General features: G+C 37.8%; 1 long non-coding RNA gene across 1 annotated transcript; it reads left to right on the forward strand.

The window, feature by feature from the left end:
* The first annotated feature begins 514 nt into the window (after positions 1 to 514).
* On the forward strand, positions 515 to 1,041 carry LOC131378640 (uncharacterized). The gene is made up of 3 exons (XR_009208292.1): positions 515 to 645; positions 775 to 834; positions 1,002 to 1,041. It is a non-coding gene; the product is annotated as an uncharacterized LOC131378640 (long non-coding RNA).
* The last annotated feature ends 8,567 nt before the right edge of the window (positions 1,042 to 9,608 follow it).

Here is a 9,608-nt window from a genome sequence, read left to right on the forward strand (position 1 = left end):
CGTAACATAACCAAGAAGCAGAATAGTTAAAGCATAACATAAAGATCCTAGCCTGCTTCAATTTCAAAGGAAAATGTTTTATCTTCATTTTTGGGTAATTTGTAGCTTTACCAACATTCTTTTTCTATATACAATTTAGTATATTTTCATTGCTTAGAAATATGTTATGGGAGAACATCTGTTCCTGAATTAGTGGAAAATGCAGAGGCGCAATGACACATTTTTACATTAGCCACTTGCCTTAATGGTCCCCTCTGTAATCCTGCATTAGTCAATTTAGGACTCTGTGTCCAGTTAGATGGGACAGCCTGTCCTGTCTCTCCACCATCCATCTCTGGCTGCAGATTCCTGCCCAATTCCCTTTCGTTAGCTCAGTCTGTCTAACTGGCACTCTGTGGGCAGTCCAAAAGTCAAATAGGGAAAAACAATCTGTCAGTCAAATGTTACATCCTAAATGATTTGCATTTTGTCTTCATCCCATCTACAGGAAATCTGCAGTTGCTCACACCTCATTCTTAATCTAAAAGGCAGAAGAACCTCCAGCTACTGGGTATCTGTCTTAGTCAGCATCTTTCTCCTTGCCTCAAAATCCTTTAGATGCAAAGCAGCATCAGCATCATCACCTCAGGTGTGATTTGAGCTGAGGTAAACTTTTGGTCTGATTGTTCTGAAACAGCATTCTGAAGAAAATAAATGGATTTGACAGGATATGAGCCCTGAAATACAACTGACAATTGAATTTCTATCTTAAATATATGTTGCTGGAATTTCTAGTGGCACATCACTCTCTTGTAAGCCTGCGATGCAACAACAGAGACACGCCTGGATCTGTCTGTAAGTTGTTGTGCTGAGTGTGCCAAATGCCTGTTTGGAATTAAGGGCTGTTTCATTTGGGGGCACTCCCTTGGTATTCTCAGCTTTGGTTTGGTTGGCATAAGAAATTTTTCACTGTCATTCTGACCCTAAATGAAAAATGAAATTTTAATTTCTTACTAATGGAGGTGCACTGAAGGATGATCTGGGGAGTAACTAGCAGCGTGTGGGAAGTTTACACAACTCCTAATTCTGCACAGAAGGAAGACCTGACTGTCAACAAAATTTGGAAAAAGAGGTAAATTGCAAATTTTCATAAATTTGTTCTTTCAAGAAAATGCAAAGGAAAAAAAAAAATAGCTCAGTTCTTCCTTCTTTAACTCAAAGGACACCACTGTAGCAGGTGATGAGTAGGCTGCCAGTCTGAATGCAAAAGAGGCAGTCGTTAACTAAACTGGATGTCAGCAGTGAGGTCAAATGTGCCAGAAATTATGTCGTTAGAATTCTGAAAAGTACATCAGAAGTTGAATGAATGAAACCCAAGAGTGAGACCTTGACAACTAAGACAGTAATGAATGAAACGTGTGAGGAAAATAAAAAAAATAGGAAAGAACACATTATTATAGCACCTTATTGGCTAAAAATATCTCTGGAAACTTGGTGTGATCACAACAGCAGAGTCTTTGGAACAGAGAGGGACAGGGCAGTTAATGGTGTCAGAGAACACTTTCAGGGAAGCTTTTGTAAGCGTGTAGGAGGGATTGAGATAAGTCTATTCCACATTTCATTCTTTTAACAAGGGTGAAAAGATCTTGAAAACTCCTATAATGGGAGTTGAATGAGGAATGAAAGGAAAAATCCAACTTTCTGGGAACACCATAGTGGAACATGTGCCCCATCAATTATCTGAGTGATGATTAATTAGGGAACATCATAGTTGTCAGTTTTACCTCTGTGTTGTGGTCTATTTGATAGATGAAGGAGTAAAGGACAACCTTTAGCCTTTATTTTAAGATGTTATAGGCTTTTTAAGCAGAATTTGATAAATGCTTCAGCATCCTGTCTTTTTGGAAACCAACAATCAGTATTGTAAAATCTTTATTTACCAGCAAAGCACTGGAGCGGGTCTTCTAAAATACCTGCATCTCCACAAGATACCCATGATACTACTTCCTTTTCAGCTGAGCTCTTGGACAGAGTACGGGAAGTTGGAAGATGAAGTATTTATGTCTCCTTCTTCTTAAAAAAGACAAACTAGCTCTAGCTATTTTGCTATCATGTGATAGACAGCCATGAATTCCTGCCGTCCTATCCCAGATGTGTCAAGAAAATGTCTTTTTCATTGTGTTGATTATGAGTCCTTGTAATAGACACATTCATTGCCAGGATATCTCAATGTTTAGTCTCTGAATTTTGTTTTATTTTTCTTTTCTATCTAAACCAGTAGGGTTCTATTCTTGATTGGCTACAGATATAAGAATTAAAAACTGTGCCATTTGACCTCCCTCTGTGGGATGCCCTGACTTCCAGAACAGTACTTTCTTCTAGAGTGCACTTCAGATTGACAAATGGAGAAATATCCCTTCATCCTGCAGCTGCAGCTATGGCTTTTTGTGACTTTTTAAAGTCTCCATGTGGTAGGAAAACGTGGTCTGACTGGTGGACTGCTCACACCTTTGGCCACCTGGATGTGCGCAACAAACAGAAACACAAACCCTTTCTTAGCAAAGTGATAATTACTTTGAAGAACATTCTTGGACATTAAGATTTTCAAACTTTCTTGGTGAAAACCAAAGAACGTTCATGTAATGCCTCTCAGAATCTTCCTAAGTTTTATTTAAGTGTGTTACAACAGGGGAAATTAAGATCATATCCTGATAAAGTAATAATACAATTGGGATGAAGTATCACTGGAAAGCATCAGACATTTCCAGTTTAAATAAACATAATCAATCACATCAGTATGACATTTTCTTCATCAAATAGGCAGCAGTGTGTTGTTCTTAATTACATCCAGACTTGTAACATAGGAAAACTAATGACTGAGGGTTTAGAATGGGTATTAATGCTCAGAAGGACATATTGGGATAAAGGGTTTAAAACCTTCTCATTTTCATATGGGTCGATATTTGTTGTGGTTTTCTGCCAACGTGTCTTACACTTGCATTACAAATGTTACAGTGTTCATCCATTTTCAGGACAATGATAAAGTGGAACATACGTTGCTTTGTGGGCTTTCAACAGTTAAGAACTGAAACATAACACAGGATGATGAATGGATGGCTGTCTGACTATTTACTACTATAAAAGGAAAAGACTCAGTGATGTATTTTACAGAAAAAAAGTTTTATTTCTCATGTGCTCTGCTGAGTAACAATTATATTAAGTAAAAATTATTAAGTAATCTGTAGTTTAGAGTACATAAATAATCATATGTTTTAGGATTGTGCCACTTGTTGGCCATAAGAGGGTAGGTAAATCATTATTAAACTATCAGTTTTCTGATAAATTAAGCCTGTTTTCTATTAATGAAATATCCAAGCAGTCTTAGAGTATTCGTAACGATTTGAAAACCACTTCCTTCCCTCTGTATTGATTGTATTTGCTTTACTTAGAAACTATGTTTTGCTAATAAGAAGTTATGATAAGAGTTGTAGTAAAGCTCGCTTATTTTCTGCTTCTGGCAGAAGATACAAGCCTTTTATGCTAATGAGGAGAAAAGTTATTACTACTGACAGATAACCATGTTCCTCTCAAAGTTCCTCATTCCTGTCTGAAATACAAAATGAAAAATAGGTACTCCCCAAAATGTTTGGAACTAAAACTGACATCTGCACTGCTGGCAAAACAAATACCTCAAACTTCAGGTACAGCTGAAAAAAAGGTTCAGAACCGGCCATAAGACTTGCAGTAATTACTCAGTCTTGCTGTTAACTCCATAGGGATTGCTAGTGTTCCTGTTGAAGTAATCTGAACTTCAGTTTCAGAGAAATCTTTGCAAACAGAGCCTCTGGAGGGGCTCGTGGCGTGACCAGGTGTGTCTTGGAGACCACCAAAGTGCTGCAGAGACCTTTGGCAGAGGCTGTGTTTGAAGCAGTAGCATGTGACACCCATCCCATGTAGACACAGGCAGAAATAGCTGGTTTGGCATAGTTTGTTCTTGTGCATTTTTGAGTGAAGTCTTGCCCACAGTTGCTTTTGGAACTCAATGCAAAATTTCTAATGAAAAATTGGGAGTCTGGAGCCCGCCTTCAAATATTTGTGCATCGATCCTCTTGACTCAGTAGCCTTTGAAACTCCTTTCTTAAATTGCAAATCAGACTTTAGTACTGGGATAAGCAGATAAATTCTAGCAGCAAAGACTTGTAGAGAAAATACTGTGTGTTTTAGCATTACAAAAAGCTCGAAAGTCTTTCTGAACCAATGGAGAAATTAATAAATACAGCTCCAGAAAGTTATTGCCACCTCTTCAATCTGCAAAGTGACACCTTTTGCTCAGGCAAGTAATGGAGATGCAGTGCAAATAAGCTTGTGCTCTGTCCTGCATTCCATGGTGGCTGAGAGCTGGAGCTGTGCCACAGACAAAACAGGTGGGGGGTGAGGGAATCATCTTTTGATCCGCGCTAATCAGAAGGGCAGCAACAGGATTCTGTCAGCATTAATTCTAAGTGAAATTAGAAATGTTGCATTCTGTGTCTGCATTAGATAGGGTATGGCCCAGTGTGGAAATACCAACTGGAAATGGGGTGAGAGTACTGAGACCCAGGGGAGGTGTAATGCTGGGAGTGAGGGCATCAGAAAAGCTACTTGGAATCTGGATTCATCTAATTTTCTGACCCACATAATCTGAAAAATTAAAAAATTAAAGAAAGAAAGAAAGAAAGAAAAATAGTAAAATCTAGGGTTTAAGTGTGTAATTAAAGGGAATAATTAGTGTTTCCAGAACAGTGATTGTTTCAATCACTTGTTCATACAGATGTGGAATAAGTCAGGGTCATGTTACTGTAATATCAAAATGAGAAGTCACCCTTTGTTAGAGACAGTAAAGAGAATCCTTGAAAGGATACATATTGCATGTTACAGTGATAGCTGGCAGAGCAGAGATTAGGGATGGAATTCCCGCTCAGCTGACTTTATTGTCAAAGCTCTTGGTGATTTCAAGGTGGCCGGGATTTCAGCCTGCATATTTCAAAGCGTCCTGAAGAACACCTCAGCCTGTTGTCACTAAATTGATAGTGGTGTTCGTATGTCCTGTTGGGGAAGGAAGGCCACAGACACAGTTGTTTCTATTTCTGTTGATGTGATAAAAGTGTGTATCATATAATTGGGTAATTACTAAGATTAATCAATTTATCTTTGTTTTTTATACAGTTTTTTCTTTTTCTGTGCATGAGAGGGAGTGCAGAATTCATAACAGAAGTAAAAATAAATATAAAAGGGCAAGATCTGACTCTAATCATAGTGAAAACACACAGCAATTTATGAGCATAGCATCTCTCTGCCAAGTTCTAGGCCATTTGTATTGATATTCATTAATAAAGTAGAGTTGATATGGTAGTATAACAATCATGCAATACACATTCATGCTTATTTTGAAAAGAGCCAATAAAAAATAATGGAGCAGTAAAAAAGTATTTTTCCTTGGTTAAAGAATTTTATAATAACAGCATTTGTAAGTGGATTTGTCTGCTTTTATGGTGGAGACATTTTGTTTAGGAAAACTTCCCTCTTTACCAGAAATGATTATAAAAGCCAAACAACAGACTCCTGCCCCCAACACATCCAGAAAATCTTATCCATATTCTTTATTTATTGTACCTATGGCTCTTGTTATGTATGTGTTGTGCATCAGTTTGGAGTCAGAAATGCAGCATTCCTCACCAGGGCTCTGGGCCAGGCTTCTGCAGGACTGGAGCCTGCTGAAGCCTGGCAGTGCCTGTTGGGCACATTCGAGGAGTTTTGCTTGTCAGCGCAGGAAAGTGTCACCACAGAACACAGATGTCCCAAATTCTCTTTCCTCAGGTGTTTTTCAGAAGCTACTTAATGTAAACCAACAAGGCTTTAATCATCGTAACTTTTAAAAATTACCCACGGAGGTGTCTGGCCTCTGGACAGCCTTTTGACTGGTTTTTGAGAGAAAATGCAGAAGCCAGGTTGGAATTTGAACTCTGAGCTAACATCTCATTGGAGTTTAGTATTGCTACGATAGCACAGAGAAAGGAAATAATATTAGAAAACCAGGAACTGGAAACAAGAATGCACTGAAACCTCTTAAGCATAATTTTTATGTAGTATTGTGGGTTTTTCTCTTCCTTCTGGCTGTATTCACACCCGACAAAGCAAATGCCATATGGGAGGATCAGCAGTGACTCACACGGCATTGTAGGGAGCTGGTTTGCGAGTGCCAGATGATGCATTTGCTATTTATGTAGTCAACAGACAGTTCTAGGAAGCTTCTAAAGTGGTTCAGAGACAAAGAATGATTTGTCACTGACAATCAGTGTCTTATGTAGCAGCTTCAGAGCTGGGGCAAATGGACTAATCTCATTCATTCCTTTCCGAGTCTTAATGGTTTGTCTGGAACGTATAAACTATTCCTACACATTAAGACCCCAGAAAAATAAACCACATGCTAGGATTACTTGCTTTGTGTTAAAAACAGGCAAAAAAAGATCATTAGAAGAGGCTGGTAGTTCAGATGTCAGCACAAAAGTCTAAGCTTCAGATTAATTCAAATTTACAAAAAATTGTATTCAAATATTATGTTTTGAACCCATCTTCCACCACCTGCATAATTGCTCAGATAACCAAGAACAGTCTAGAACATAATTCCTGTTAAAAGCATCTACAGAACCACAAAAATAAATCAACAAAAAGCCCAAAACAAACCAAGCAAAGCCAAAATATTTATTTATATTCATTTGGTGATGTAGAAATACTTATTTATGATATCTATGTATTTTTAAAACTTAAATTTTCAATGGTTTTATGAATTTAAAATGTTCAGATTTTCAGTGTATAAAATTCTACTACAGATGGCAATTTTTTCTATTTTGTCTAATTTGCATTTTTAATGTTTGAAAGATAATTCACTGCTTTAAGAGAAAGTTCATCATTTCTCTGTCATTCTCACTTTTCAGAGATCAAGTTTTCAAAAATTGCACAGTAAGGAAAAAAAAGGGAAAAAAGGTAGGTTTTAATTTTTGGTGTGTTCACAGAAACCTTTTGGACAGATCTGCTCAGGTCATTAATCTTCACTGGTTATTGCTTTTAAGTACTAGAAGAATGAAGCTTGTCCTTGTGTCTTGGAGAATAATCACCCTCAAATTTTTTTGGCTGTCACTCTTGTTCTGCTAGGTGAAACAGCTTTTTAAGCTTTCACATGCTTGTATTTCAGTCATCTCAGCGGGGTTTATGAGAAGCAGAATGTGTGATGAGTAGTTGGCTGGTAAAAGAGAAAAAAGAAAAGCCCTAAGCCTTCCTTTAAATTTTGAAAACGTAGAAGTTTTGTCTCAGAATAGTCCATGCCAAAGCATCAACACTTTACTCTGCAAGTAATACTGTGCCACAAACCTATTCTGAAATGAAAAGGTTTGTGATCTGAGGAAGATCAGTGTACTAACTGGGGAAAAAAAAGTACCTGAAATCTAAAGATTTGGGTTTAAATTGATAGATTATAAAAAAAAAAAAAAATAGTAGAGGATGGAATATCCTCTTTTCTATATGCAGTGGTTGATTTTGGAAACTTGAAAGTGTTTTAACTTTTGTGAAAGACTTTACAAATCCTGTAGTAGTGGGACTGACCTAAATTTCTTCAAAAGTGACAACTCTGGTAGAGAAAAAAGAGAACAAGGGTTTTTATTGTCTTATTCCTCCTCAGAAGTTCTCCCCCAAAATAAAAACAAAACCTTTACAGCTGAATGATCAACCTGAAATTGTTTGTCTTATAAAAACCTGCAAGTTTCTTTAATTCTTTAGGGTGATCTGATTTTTCTAATTGTATGTGTTGAGGATGAGGATACACCCTGAAACAGAAATCTCATAACTGTAATGTTCTCCCCTTTGTGTGCCCTTGCCCTTGGTTATGCACTTGTTTATCTGTCTGGGGGTCACAGGTGAGTTCCTCAAGAGCAACTGAAAACTTTCCGTGATTTTTTTTTCCTTTGAGAAATCAATTATCCTCAAGGCTTCTTGGGATGTTGCCCTGTTCTGTCCAACTGGGAAAACTAATTTCCACAGCATATATTATGTGTCTGCTGATCTGCATTACATATTGGAAGGAGACTGCATGAAATTCTGCCCTTTAGGTGGATTGAACTTGTCTTTAATTTCTTGAGTTTTCTTCTTTTGCTGCAATATAATGATAGACCTTGCCTAAAATGATGAAATGCTGGTTCCTGGCCAAAATTTTAAAGCGACAAGTGTATTTTCCACTAGGAAAGTTGATATTAGCTGATTAGGATCTTTCACAGCTGAAATAACACAGTGAGCCAATGTGAATCAAACGTTCCCAGGGGGCTAATTTCCTCCCACTGATTGGAGAGTGATGGAAACAAAGAATAAGGGGTCAGACTGCATCTGATTTCAGAGAGTCCCCTATTGGTGGGGAGAACATTCAAGATCAAAAGATCATCATCCAAGTTTAATTCATATAGACCTGGTTAGTGATAGACAGTGAAATCAGCCATTATAACAACATTACCATTCATTATTTTAATGTGTCTAATGATTTTTCCCCCTATGGCCTTTTTTTGCCCTCTACACAAAATCCATACTTGTATTGTTACATTTCTATCAATATTTGAATTGATGAGCTCCCTCCTTGGCAGTTGCTTTGTGGCTGAACTGACAACATGCGCTGTAACCAGAGTCACCACCACTGGCACGTCTGGCTGATAAACACAGGGAGTGTCTTCACGTTCCAGGTTCCTGAATAAAGCTCTTCCTCCTAAAGCCCAGACCCTCTCTAGCAACGCAGCATTTTTGCTACGTTTCCTCAGCTGCTCAAATGCCTCTGATATCAGAGAAAAAAAATAATTAAAGACTAAAATTCAGCACAACAGATGCACAAATGAATGTTGGGATGAATATAGCACGGGCTCAGAAGTTAACTGTCATCACTCCCCATTGCATTTTGTCTGTTCCATGTGCTGTGCACCTGTGGCTTACAGACAATGGCTTTGATTGCACTATAGAAAACTGGCAGTCAAGTTAAAGCTGCTTCTGCCTGTTGCTGTGTCTTTGTTCTCTCCTGTGAGTTCCTTGTAAGATTCTCTCCTGGTTTTTTATTACTATTATTTTTATATTACCCCTCTGCAGTCTTTTAATTATTATATTCATGCCCTTTGCTGCCACTTTTGAGATACTCTAAATGTAGTGAAGATGAAAACCAAGGTTAAGTGAAGGCAAAGTGGATTTCAATCAGAAGAAAACATATATTCAGCAACCTGTGAAGTACACAAATATAGGGCCAGTGTTGTACTGACTTGAGTCCATCAGGCAGCAGAAATAAATTAACAGCAGACTATCCCCTCCTCCAGATCCTATCATCCAAATTAAGTGAACACCTGCACTGAATAAAATTGAGCTGAACCGGTGTGAATATCCAATTCTGGGCTTGATTTACTGCTCCAATACTCCAGTTTTATGCTGGTATAAATTCCTTTAATAGAGTTACATGGTTATGAATTTGGAGTAATGTGGTTGTGAATTAAGTAGTTCAGGTTCTTTCCTCTGATGTCAGGTCTTGTTTGCTTTGGAGTATCAATACAGATGCCACTTTATGTCCTTTCTGA

This window comes from Hirundo rustica, chromosome 13 (genome assembly GCF_015227805.2).
Source record: "Hirundo rustica isolate bHirRus1 chromosome 13, bHirRus1.pri.v3, whole genome shotgun sequence".
Classification (NCBI taxonomy): Eukaryota; Metazoa; Chordata; class Aves; order Passeriformes; family Hirundinidae; genus Hirundo; species Hirundo rustica.